This window comes from Hyla sarda, chromosome 6, assembly GCF_029499605.1.
Source record: "Hyla sarda isolate aHylSar1 chromosome 6, aHylSar1.hap1, whole genome shotgun sequence".
Lineage (NCBI taxonomy): Eukaryota > Metazoa > Chordata > Amphibia > Anura > Hylidae > Hyla > Hyla sarda.
The window spans coordinates 8,120,854-8,134,247 of record NC_079194.1 but is presented as its reverse complement, the minus strand read 5'-3'; the positions used below and the strand labels follow the sequence as shown (position 1 = coordinate 8,134,247).

The 13,394-nt window shown below is 48.1% G+C and overlaps 1 protein-coding gene across 1 annotated transcript in view; it reads left to right on the top strand.

Annotated features, from left to right (window-relative positions):
- Positions 1-13,394, top strand: part of EPHX4 (epoxide hydrolase 4) — a 125,637-nt gene that overhangs the window by 91,480 nt on the left and 20,763 nt on the right. The window lies entirely within an intron of this gene.

Sequence of the window (13,394 nt, the reverse complement as noted above, 5' to 3'; positions counted from 1 at the left end):
ATCTGGATCCATCTGTCCAGGTCTTGTTTCTCTATAGAGATCTGGATCCATCTGACCAGGTCATGTTTCTCTATAGAGATCTGGATCCATCTGACCAGGTCATGTTTCTCCACAGAGATCTGGATCCATCTGACCAGGCCATGTTTCTCTATAGAGATCTGGATCCATCTGACCAGGCCATGTTTCTCTATAGAGATCTGGATCCATCTGACCAGGACATGTTTCTCTATAGAGATCTGGATCCATCTGACCCAGTCATGTTTCTCCACAGAGATCTGGATCCATCTGACCCAGTCATGTTTCTCCACAGAGATCTGGGTCCATCTGACCAGGCCATGTTTTTCTATAGAGATCTGGATCTATCTATCTGACCTGGTTTCTCTATAGAGATCTGGATCCATATGACCAGGCCATGTTTCTCTATAGAGATCTGGATCCATCTGACCAGACCATGTTTCTCTATAGAGATCTGGATCCATCTGGCCAGGACATGTTTCTCTATAGAGATCTGGATCCATCTGGCCAGGACATGTTTCTCTATAGAGATCTGGATCCATCTGACCAGGCCATATTTCTCTATAGAGATCTGGATCCATCTGGCCAGGCCATGTTTCTCTATAGAGATCTGGATCCATCTGACCAGACCATGTTTCTCTATAGAGATCTGGATCCATCTGACCAGGCCATGTTTCTCTATAGAGATCTGGATCCACCTGACCAGGCCATGTTTCTCTATAGAGATCTGGATCCATCTGACCAGGCCATGTTTCATATCTGACCAGGCCATGTTTCTCTATGGAGATCTGGATCCATCTGACCAGGATATGTTTCTCCACAGAGATCTGGATCCATCTGACCAGGCCATGTTTCTCTATAGAGATCTGGATCCATCTGACCAGGTCATGTTTCTCCACAGAGATCTGGGTCCATCTGACCAGGCCATGTTTTTCTATAGAGATCTGGATCTATCTATCTGACCTGGTTTCTCTATAGAGATCTGGATCCATATGACCAGACCATGTTTCTCTATAGAGATCTGGATCCATCTGACTAGACCATGTTTCTCCACAGAGATCTGGATCCATCTGGCCAGGACATGTTTCTCTATAGAGATCTGGATCCATCTGGCCAGGACATGTTTCTCTATAGAGATCTGGATCCATCTGACCAGGCCATGTTTCTCTATAGAGATCTGGATCCATCTGGCCAGGCCATGTTTCTCTATAGAGATCTGGATCCATCTGACCAGACCATGTTTCTCTATAGAGATCTGGATCCATCTGACCAGGCCATGTTTCTCTATAGAGATCTGGATCCATCTGACCCAGTCATGTTTCTCCACAGAGATCTGGATCCATCTGACCCAGTCATGTTTCTCCACAGAGTTCTGGGTCCATCTGACCAGGCCATGTTTTTCTATAGAGATCTGGATCTATCTATCTGACCAGGTCATGTTTCTCTATAGAGATCTGGATCCATCTGACCAGACCATGTTTCTCTATAGAGATCTGGATCCATCTGGCCAGGACATGTTTCTCTATAGAGATCTGGATCCATCTGGCCAGGACATGTTTCTCTATAGAGATCTGGATCCATCTGACCAGGCCATGTTTCTCTATAGAGATCTGGATCCATCTGGCCAGGCCATGTTTCTCTATAGAGATCTGGATCCATCTGACCAGACCATGTTTCTCTATAGAGATCTGGATCCATCTGACCAGGCCATGTTTCTCTATAGAGATCTGGATCCACCTGACCAGGCCATGTTTCTCTATAGAGATCTGGATCCATCTGACCAGGCCATGTTTCATATCTGACCAGGCCATGTTTCTCTATGGAGATCTGGATCCATCTGACCAGGATATGTTTCTCCACAGAGATCTGGATCCATCTGACCAGGCCATGTTTCTCTATAGAGATCTGGATCCATCTGACCAGGTCATGTTTCTCCACAGAGATCTGGGTCCATATGACCAGGCCATGTTTTTCTATAGAGATCTGGATCTATCTATCTGACCTGGTTTCTCTATAGAGATCTGGATCCATATGACCAGACCATGTTTCTCTATAGAGATCTGGATCCATCTGACTAGACCATGTTTCTCTATAGAGATCTGGATCCATCTGGCCAGGACATGTTTCTCTATAGAGATCTGGATCCATCTGGCCAGGACATGTTTCTCTATAGAGATCTGGATCCATCTGACCAGGCCATGTTTCTCTATAGAGATCTGGATCCATCTGGCCAGGCCATGTTTCTCTATAGAGATCTGGATCCATCTGACCAGACCATGTTTCTCTATAGAGATCTGGATCCATCTGACCAGGCCATGTTTCTCTATAGAGATCTGGATCCATCTGACCAGGCCATGTTTCTCTATAGAGATCTGGATCCATCTGACCAGGCCATGTTTCTCTATAGAGATCTGGATCTATCTGACCAGGCCATGTTTCTCTATGGAGATCTGGATCCATCTGACCAGGATATGTTTCTCTATAGAGATCTGGATCCATCTGACCAGGCCATGTTTCTCTATAGAGATCTGGATCTATCTGACCAGGACATGTTTCTCTATAGAGATCTGGATCCATCTGACCAGGTCATGTTTCTCTATAGAGATCTGGATCCATCTGACCAGGCCATGTTTCTCTATGGAGATCTGGATCCATCTGACCAGGATATGTTTCTCTATGGAGATCTGGATCCATCTGACCAGGATATGTTTCTCCACAGAGATCTGGATCCATCTGACCAGGCCATGTTTCTCCACTGCTCAGGGATACCATTTTTGGAATCTTGCCTTTCTGTTTCCCTGAGACACAGTGGTGCTGGAGCTGGTCATCTGCTCTTGTAGCCCATTGTGGGGTTGTGTGTTAACATGTTAGTTGAAGCACCAACATTTTACTTTGCTCCTTTTTGACATCTTCCTCTACATCTTCCTCATGAGTTGTGATGAGTAACTCCTCACTGTAGAATGAAAAAATCCCACATGGTCCACAATTTCATTATTTTGTTCTTTTAGTCCGTTAGCATTACATTTAGTTTGTGACATCGTACTAGCCAAGGAAAAAAGAAAAAATACATGAACAGGTGCATAGGCTTTCTTCTTAAAGGGTTAAAGGGGTACTCCACCCCTAGACATCTTATCCCCTATCCAAAGGATAGGGGATAAGATGTCTGATCGCTGGGGTCCCGCTGCTGGGGACCCTCGTGATCTCTGTGCTGCACCCGGTGTTCATTTAGTGCTGCTTGTGATGTCACGGCAACGCCCCCTGAATGCAAGTCTATGGGAGGGGCTGTGATGTCACAAGCCTCCACCCCGCATGGACAGTCATCCGTCACGGAGCGAAGTTCGTGCACCGGATGTCTGGGGTGCCACAGCCGAGATTGCGGGGGTTTCCAGCGGTGGGACCCTTGCGATCAGACATCTTATCCCCTATTCTTTGGATAGGGGTTAAGATGTCTAGGGATGGAGTACCCCTTTAAGTTCTTATATATAGGTGTATAACTCCAGTAAACATCTCAGTATTATGCTTAATAGTGGGCTAAATGGAAAATAACTAGATCTTATTTCATGCAATAGATAGTAAAATTACAAAATATCCCAAAATGTTCACACAGTATATTTTCGGTAGAAGTTGTAGAAATTGCTGCCACTTTTTAAAATTCTAAAAGCTTTTTTTTTAAACTTTTTTACTAAACAGTAGAGAAACAGAACATGGCCGCATATCTCTACAACTTTTACTAGTATCTAATGGCTTCTCTTAAGAGGAGCGGGTCCCTAAACTACAACCAGTGTAGGGCCACACCACCCCAAAGACAAAGCACCCCAGCAACAATGGCTGCCACGCAGCACCACAGCAACAATGGCTGCCACGCAGCACCACTGTCACGATGCCGGCTGGCAGGAGGTGGATCCTCTGTGCCAGAGAGGGATTGGCGTGGACCGTGCTAGTGGACCGGTTCTAAGTCACTACTGGTTTTCACCAGAGCCCGCCGCAAAGCGGGATGGTCTTGCTGCGGCGGTAGTGACCAGGTCGTATCCACTAGCAACGGCTCAACCTCTCTGGTTGCTGAAGATAGGCGCGGTACAAGGGAGTAGACAGAAGCAAGGTCGGACGTAGCAGAAGGTCGGGGCAGGCAGCAAGGATCGTAGTCAGGGGCAACGGCAGGAGGTCTGGAACACAGGCTAGGAACACACAAGGAAACGCTTTCACTGGCACAATGGCAACAAGATCCGGCGAGGGAGTGAAGGGGAAGTGAGGTATAAATAGGGAGTGCACAGGTGAACACACTAATTGGAACCACTGCGCCAATCAGCGGCGCAGTGGCCCTTTAAATCGCAGAGACCCGGCGCGCGCGCCCTAGGGAGCGGGGCCGCGCGCGCCGGGACAGGACAGACGGAGAGCGAGTCAGGTACGGGAGCCGGGATGCGCATCGCGAGCGGGCGCCACCCGCATCGCGAATCGCATTCCGGCTGGAGACGGTATCGCAGCGCACCGGGTCAGTGGAGCTGCCCGGAGCGCTGCGGTAGCGAGAGTGAAGCGAGCGCTCTGGGGAGGAGCGGGGACCCGGAGCGCTCGGCGTAACAGTACCCCCCCCTTGGGTCTCCCCCTCTTCTTAGAGCCTGAGAACCTGAGGAGCAGACTTTTGTCTAGGATATTGTCCTCAGGTTCCCAGGGTCTCTCTTCAGGACCACAACCCTCCCAATCGACCAGAAAAAAGGTTTTCCCTCTGACCTTCTTGGAGGCCAGTATCTCTTTTACGGAGAAGATGTCTGAGGAGCCGGAAACAGGAGTGGGAGAAACAAGTTTGGGAGAGAAACGGTTGATGATAAGTGGTTTAAGAAGAGAAACGTGAAAGGCATTAGGAATACGAAGAGAAGGAGGAAGAAGAAGTTTGTAAGAGACAGGATTAATCTGGCACAAGATTTTGAAAGGACCAAGATAGCGTGGTCCCAATTTGTAGCTAGGGACACGGAAGCGGACATATTTAGCGGAGAGCCATACCTTATCTCCAGGAGAAAAAATGGGGGGAGCTCTTCTTTTTCTATCAGCAAACTTCTTCATGCGTGATGAAGCCTGTAAAAGAGAATTTTGGGTCTCTTTCCATATGGTGGAAAGATCACGAGATATTTCATCCACAGCGGGCAAACCAGAGGGCAAGGGAGTAGGGAGGGGGGGAAGAGGGTGACGGCCGTACACCACAAAAAATGGGGATTTGGAGGAATATTCAGAGACTCTGAAGTTATACGAGAATTCGGCCCATGGTAGAAGATCTGCCCAGTCATCCTGGCGGGAGGAAACAAAATGGCGTAAATAATCACCCAGGACCTGGTTAATTCTTTCTACTTGCCCATTGGATTGAGGATGATATGCAGAGGAAAAGTTTAATTTAATCTTGAGTTGTTTACAGAGAGCCCTCCAGAATTTTGACACGAATTGGACGCCTCTATCCGAGACGATCTGCGTGGGCAACCCGTGAAGACGAAAAATGTGTACAAAAAATTGTTTTGCCAACTGAGGCGCTGAAGGAAGACCAGGAAGAGGGATGAAATGTGCCATCTTGGAGAATCGATCAACGACCACCCAAACAACAGTGTTGCCACGGGATGGGGGTAAGTCTGTAATAAAGTCCATACCAATCAGAGACCAAGGCTGTTCGGGGACAGGCAGAGGATGAAGAAGACCAGCGGGCTTCTGGCGAGGAGTCTTATCCCGGGCACAAACAGTGCAGGCTCGTACAAAATCCACAACATCCGTCTCCAGAGTCGGCCACCAATAGAAACGAGAGATGAGTTGCACGGATTTCTTGATACCCGCATGACCTGCGAGATGGGAGGAGTGACCCCATTTGAGGATTCCGAGGCGTTGGCGTGGAGAAACGAAGGTCTTCCCTGGAGGAGTTTGCCTGATGGAGGCTGGAGAAGTGGAGATCAGGCAGTCAGGGGGGATGATGTGTTGCGGAGAGAGCTCTACTTCCGAGGCATCCGAGGAACGAGAGAGAGCATCGGCCCTAATGTTCTTATCGGCAGGCCGAAAGTGAATTTCAAAATTAAATCGGGCAAAGAACAGAGACCACCTGGCCTGGCGAGGATTCAGCCGTTGGGCAGACTGGAGATAGGAGAGGTTCTTGTGATCGGTGTAAATAATAACTGGAAATCTTGATCCCTCCAACAGATGCCTCCATTCCTCAAGTGCTAATTTAATGGCTAGAAGCTCTCGGTCCCCGATGGAGTAGTTCCTCTCAGCCGGAGAGAAGGTCCTAGAAAAAAAACCACAAGTAACAGCATGCCCGGAAGAATTTTTCTGTAGAAGGACCGCTCCAGCTCCTACAGAGGAGGCATCAACCTCCAATAGGAAGGGTTTAGATGGGTCAGGTCTGGAGAGCACGGGAGCCGAAGAAAAGGCAGACTTGAGCTGTTTAAAGGCGTCTTCCGCTTGAGGAGGCCATGACTTAGGATTGGCATTCTTTTTGGTTAAAGTCACGATAGGAGCCACAATGGTAGAAAAATGTGGAATGAATTGTCTGTAATAATTGGCGAACCCCAAAAAACGTTGGATAGCACGAAGTCCGGAGGGGCGTGGCCAATCTAAGACGGCAGAGAGTTTGTCTGGATCCATTTGTAGTCCCTGGCCAGAGACCAAGTATCCTAGGAAAGGAAGAGATTGACATTCAAACAGACACTTCTCCATTTTGGCATAAAGTTGATTGTCACGAAGTCTCTGAAGAACCATGCGGACATGCTGGCGGTGTTCTTCTAGGTTGGCAGAAAAAATCAGGATATCGTCCAGATATACAACAACACAGGAATATAAGAGATCACGAAAGATTTCATTAACAAAGTCTTGGAAGACGGCAGCGGCGTTGCACAGGCCAAAGGGCATGACCAGATACTCAAAGTGTCCATCTCTAGTGTTAAATGCCGTTTTCCATTCATCCCCCTCTCTGATGCGAATGAGATTATAGGCACCTCTTAAGTCCAGTTTGGTAAAGATGTGGGCACCTTGGAGGCGATCAAAGAGTTCAGAGATGAGAGGTAGGGGGTAGCGGTTTTTTACAGTGATTTTATTAAGACCGCGGTAGTCAATGCAAGGACGTAGAGAGCCATCTTTTTTGGACACAAAGAAAAATCCGGCTCCGGCAGGAGAGGAAGATTTGCGGATAAAGCCCTTCTTTAAATTTTCCTGGATATACTCAGACATAGCAAGAGTCTCTGGGACAGAGAGAGGATAAATTCTGCCCCGGGGTGGAGTAGTGCCCGGGAGGAGGTCAATGGGACAGTCATAAGGCCTGTGAGGAGGTAAAGTCTCAGCTTGTTTTTTGCAAAAAACATCCGCAAAGTCCATATAGGCCTTAGGGAGACCGGTTACAGGAGGGACCACAGGGTCACGGCAGGGAGTACTGGGAACCGGTTTAAGACAGTCCTTGGAACAAGAGGGACCCCAACTCTTGATCTCCCCAGTGGACCAATCCAGGGTAGGGGAGTGGTGTTGAAGCCAGGGTAGTCCAAGGAGAATTTCGGAAGTGCAATTGGGGAGGACCAAAAACTCAATTTTTTCATGGTGAGGTCCGATGCACATTAGGAGGGGCTCCGTGCGGAAACGTATGGTACAGTCCAATCTCTCATTGTTAACACAATTGATGTAGAGAGGTCTGGCGAGACTGGTCAGCGGGATGTTGAACCTGTTGATGAGAGAGGCCAAAATAAAATTTCCTGCAGATCCGGAATCCAAGAAGGCCATAGTAGAGAAGGAGAAGGTAGAGGCAGATACCCGCACAGGCACAGTAAGACGCGGAGAAGCAGAGTTGACATCAAGGGCTGTCTCACCTTTGTGCGGAGTCAGCGTACGTCTTTCCAGGCGGGGAGGACGGATAGGACAATCCTTCAGAAAGTGTTCGGTACCGGCACAGTACAGGCAGAGATTCTCCATGCGGCGTCGTGTCCTCTCTTGAGGTGTCAGGCGAGACCGGTCAACCTGCATAGCCTCCACGGCGGGAGGCACAGGAACGGATTGCAGGGGACCAGAGGAGAGAGGAGCCGGGGAGAAAAAACGCCTCGTGCGAACAAAGTCCATATCCTGGCGGAGCTCCTGACGCCTTTCGGAAAAACGCATGTCAATGCGAGTGGCTAGATGAATGAGTTCATGTAGGTTAGCAGGGATTTCTCGTGCGGCCAGAACATCTTTAATGTTGCTGGATAGGCCTTTTTTAAAGGTCGCGCAGAGGGCCTCATTATTCCAGGATAGTTCTGAAGCAAGAGTACGGAATTGTACGGCGTACTCGCCAACGGAAGAATTACCCTGGACCAGGTTCAACAGGGCAGTCTCAGCAGAAGAGGCTCGGGCAGGTTCCTCAAAGACACTTCGAATTTCCGAGAAGAAGGAGTGTACAGAGGCAGTGACGGGGTCATTGCGGTCCCAGAGCGGTGTAGCCCACGACAGAGCTTTTCCAGACAGAAGGCTGACTACGAAAGCCACCTTAGACCTTTCAGTAGGAAACTGGTCCGACATCATCTCCAAGTGCAGGGAACATTGAGAAAGGAAGCCACGGCAAAATTTAGAGTCCCCATCAAATTTATCCGGCAAGGATAGTCGTAGGCCTGAAGCGGCCACTCGCTGCGGAGGAGGTGCAGGAGCTGGCGGAGGAGATGGTTGCTGAAGCTGAGGTAGTAGCTGCTGTAGCATCACGGTCAGTTGAGACAGCTGGTGGCCTTGTTGCGCTATCTGTTGTGACTGCTGGGCGACCACCGTGGTGAGGTCGGCGACAACTGGCAGAGGAACTTCAGCGGGATCCATGGCCGGATCTACTGTCACGATGCCGGCTGGCAGGAGGTGGATCCTCTGTGCCAGAGAGGGATTGGCGTGGACCGTGCTAGTGGACCGGTTCTAAGTCACTACTGGTTTTCACCAGAGCCCGCCGCAAAGCGGGATGGTCTTGCTGCGGCGGTAGTGACCAGGTCGTATCCACTAGCAACGGCTCAACCTCTCTGGTTGCTGAAGATAGGCGCGGTACAAGGGAGTAGACAGAAGCAAAGTCGGACGTAGCAGAAGGTCGGGGCAGGCAGCAAGGATCGTAGTCAGGGGCAACGGCAGGAGGTCTGGAACACAGGCTAGGAACACACAAGGAAACGCTTTCACTGGCACAATGGCAACAAGATCCGGCGAGGGAGTGAAGGGGAAGTGAGGTATAAATAGGGAGTGCACAGGTGAACACACTAATTGGAACCACTGCGCCAATCAGCGGCGCAGTGGCCCTTTAAATCGCAGAGACCCGGCGCGCGCGCGCCCTAGGGAGCGGGGCCGCGCGCGCCGGGACAGGACAGACGGAGAGCGAGTCAGGTACGGGAGCCGGGATGCGCATCGCGAGCGGGCGCCACCCGCATCGCGAATCGCATCCCGGCTGGAGACGGTATCGCAGCGCACCGGGTCAGTGGAGCTGCCCGGAGCGCTGCGGTAGCGAGAGTGAAGCGAGCGCTCTGGGGAGGAGCGGGGACCCGGAGCGCTCGGCGTAACAACCACAGCCCTCTGGCAGGGAGCACATGGTAGGTGTTCCCACTGGTATGGTGCATTCTGTGGGGGAGTGTGGCCCAGAGCCGGGGGCTTGGTAGGGCACAAGTGGGGCTGCCTGGCCACTGGGTCATTGCCCCTGTGGGCTTGGTCTCGCAGCGATGGTGCCCGCCGTCCAGTGCCACACCGGTTGTAGGTCAGGCACCCACTCCTATCAGGTGACCTTGAGGTGGCGAATGGGCTTGCACGTTTTGATCAAAAGGTACATGAACAACCCGGTTAGTCTTTGAAATGATGTTGAGAAGCTATTAGGTCATAGTACAAGTTGTGGATGAGCGGCCATGTTCTGTTTCTCCTTTTCTGAGTTACATTTTTATTTCCATTTTACTCTTAGTTTTTCTTATACCTGTCGTTATTTATTTCTTATTCATGGCTGAAATAATAAACATGCTCCTTATTTTAGCAGCTATTTTTATACAATGTGTTTAAAAATGTTCAAAGCTCAATTTTACAGTCATATATATATTTTTTAATCGTGGGAACTTAGCTTTGTGCCATATGTGGTTGGTAATGAAAGTTGACCGTGTCCTCTGTTACCTTATTGCTGAAAACCCTTTTTTCTCATTGATATGCTGCTGGTGTCCTCATCCATAGGGATGCATCGCAATTCACTAATAATTGTAGCCGTGGCATACATTGTTATTGTCTGATTTAGTAAACCAATAAAAATGGTATTACACGGCTACAAATCTTCCCTCTCCGGATAGCTAACACAATGCATTCTTTGACATCAGCTTGATGCACATTTCTTGTAAATCAGATATATATACTCCTATATACTGTTTATTAGGGCTGCATGGTATATCACACTTGCATCACGATTTTTGGCCAGGCAGCCCCACTGCTACCCAACCAAGCCCCCGACTCTGGGCCCACTACCCCACAGACAAAGCACCACAGCAAATAACAATTTATAAACAACCTTTTGGGGGTGACCCCCCCACTGGGTAAACCCCAATTAAGAATTCCCTAAAAACACTTTTTGTATTATCATTTAAAAAGTGTATGTGCTATACTGAAAATTGCACTAGTGCCAGAGATGCTGATAAGGATGACCCTTATGATTTTGATTACTCATCAATATATATATATATATATATATATATATATAAATATAGGATATACATGCTAATATGCTGCAGAAAAACATTATTTTCCTTATAAGACATATCAGCTTGCTATTTGCTTGTACCTAAAATGAAGACCTTGGGACAAGGCCAAAAGATGCAAGATAAAGAAGGAGTTGGAAGTTGGAGATAAAACATTTGAAGAAATATAGACTGTGCAGAAGGACGAATACATCCAGAATTTTCTGGTAGAATAGGGAAATGGCAACATAAGTGACCTATGGTTAAGAAAGAAATGAATGCTTAATGTGCTAATATATACAGACCAATCATAAAAATCTAAATATAACATGATGATTTTGACATGATAACTAACCTCTCCTTTTGTCAACTGTAAAAACCAATGTAATTCCATATAATAAACAGAACTCCTTGGGACAGCTCCTTAGTAACTATGCTGAGAAGAAGATATATACCAACATTTTGTCTGGTGTTTATTTCTTGTGTTGACATTCTCATTTTAAGGCCTATCCAGCAGCCAACCTTAACAATGCGTTGAATGGGTATTTCGGCTTTATACATCTTATCCCTTATCCAAAGGATGTATGATCGCAGGGGTCATCACACCCCCTCCCATAGACATGAATGGAAGGGGTGTGGCGTGACAGCACGAGAGGGGCGTGGCCTTCACATCGCGTCTCGGAGGCAGCACCCGGCACAGAATAGGGGATAAGATGTATAAGGCCGGAATACCCCTTTAAAAACACAGTGTCTTTGTTATAGGTTATATGAATGTCACTGATCCCTTTTAGGGTAAGGGACAAGTTTTCTTTTAATATCGGCCACTACTATGACACACTCCTATTGATCGTCCCTATAAGCAACAGACAATGCTGTTTAAAAACTGGTTGTTTACCTCCCCGACGTTTCGCTAGATCACTCTGGCTTCGTCAAGGGCTCGAAATTAATACCTACCTGCGGCAGCGGCCCGGCACCATATCATGCACGCAGGGGCAGGGCCACCGAAATTCTAAGTCAGTGTTTGCCAAGCAGGGTCCCTCCAGCTGTTGCAAAACTACATCTCCCAGCATGCCCGGACAGCCTTTGGCTGTCCGGGCATGCTGGGAGTTGTAGTTTTGCACCTGTTCTAGGCACCTTGGTTAGGAAACATTGTCCTAAGTAATACATGGGGAAAGATGTGACTTATATACGGTATACTAAATTATATGATGAGAAGGAAGTACGGTATAATAGATACTATGGTATAATAATGATCTAATGATGAATGGCCGGAACGTCTAAATTATTATTGCAAAATTCTAGATCATTCAATCTCAGATTTTCCTTATTGAATATATAATATGTTACTTTAACAGAGAATTACAGATAATTACAGATATTATTTCTAGATTATACTAAATAAATGATTTGGAGGGTTGCAGTAGCCATGGTATTTTGGCACTGTAGAGATGGAGGAATCACTCTACCGTACCCTGCCGGCTTCTCATGGCCGTGTTGTTAATCTACAATCTTGTATTTTTCTCTTCTAAAATCAGTAAATGCTGTTTCTGCGGCTCGGCTAGATAGCCGTCCTGCTGGTAAATTTGCAGTGACCCTGAGGTGAAATGCTTTTGCTTTCTAGCTTTTCTGGCATAATCTTATAGGTATTGATTGTGTGGAGCCGGACGGACGCAGGAGATTACTGCTCACATCAATTGGCAGAAACATGTGCTGGATAAAACGGTGCAGCAGTCTATGCGGTATTATAAGGAGTCCAGTGATATTCCCACCAAAGTGCCGCTTGTTGTCTTTGCCATGAATGTAACTTGTATGTTATATGTGACTAAATATTGCCAAGATATTAAAGCCCAGAATGGTATAGAAATGATAATACAGGTGATCTATGTGACCACACGCTGCAGACTGCTATGGGGGATTGTAAAGGGGTTGTCTAGTGTAATGTTAGTCTGTCCAGTTTTTGGGAGTCTGGAGGAGGACAAGAGGGTCTGGAGGAGCAGAGGAGTCTGAAAGAGGGCCGAGGAGTTTGGAGGAGGAGGACAGAGGAGACTAGAGGAGGGGGCAGGAAATTCTGGGGTAGGACAGAGAAGTCTGAAGGTGGACAGAGGAGCAAAAAGGAGGAGAACAGAGCGGTCTGAAGGAGGACAGGGGAGTCTGGAGGAGGAGGACAAAGCCGTCTGGAGGAAAACAGGGGAGTCTGGAGGAAGGAGGGGACACATGTGTCTGGAGGAGGAAGAGCAGTCTAGAGGAGGAAACAAATGAGTCTGGAGGAAGACAGAGGGGTCTTGAGGAGGGGGACAGAAGATTCTGGAGGAGGGAAGACTTAGGAGTCTAGAGGAGACAGATGGGTCTGGAGGTGGACAGATGATTCTGGAGGAAGAGGACAGAGGAGTCTGTAGGGTAAGCACAGAGGAATCTAAAGGTGGAGGACAAAGGAGTCTAGAGGGGACAGGAATAAGAAGGACAGAGGTTTTTGAAGGAGGACAGGGGAGTCTGGAGGTGGAGGACTGAGAGGGCTAGAGAAGGAAGACAGATTATTCTGGAGGAGAGGACAGAGTTGGCTGGAGGAGAGGACAGAGGAGTCTGGAGGAGAGGGAAAGGGAGTCAGAAGTTGGAGGACAGAGGAGTCTGGAGCAGGAGGACAGAATATTCTGGAAGCAGAATCTAGAGAAGGACAGATAAGTTTGGCGATGGACAGAGGAGTCTGGAGGAAGAGGACAGAATAGTATGGAGGAGGAG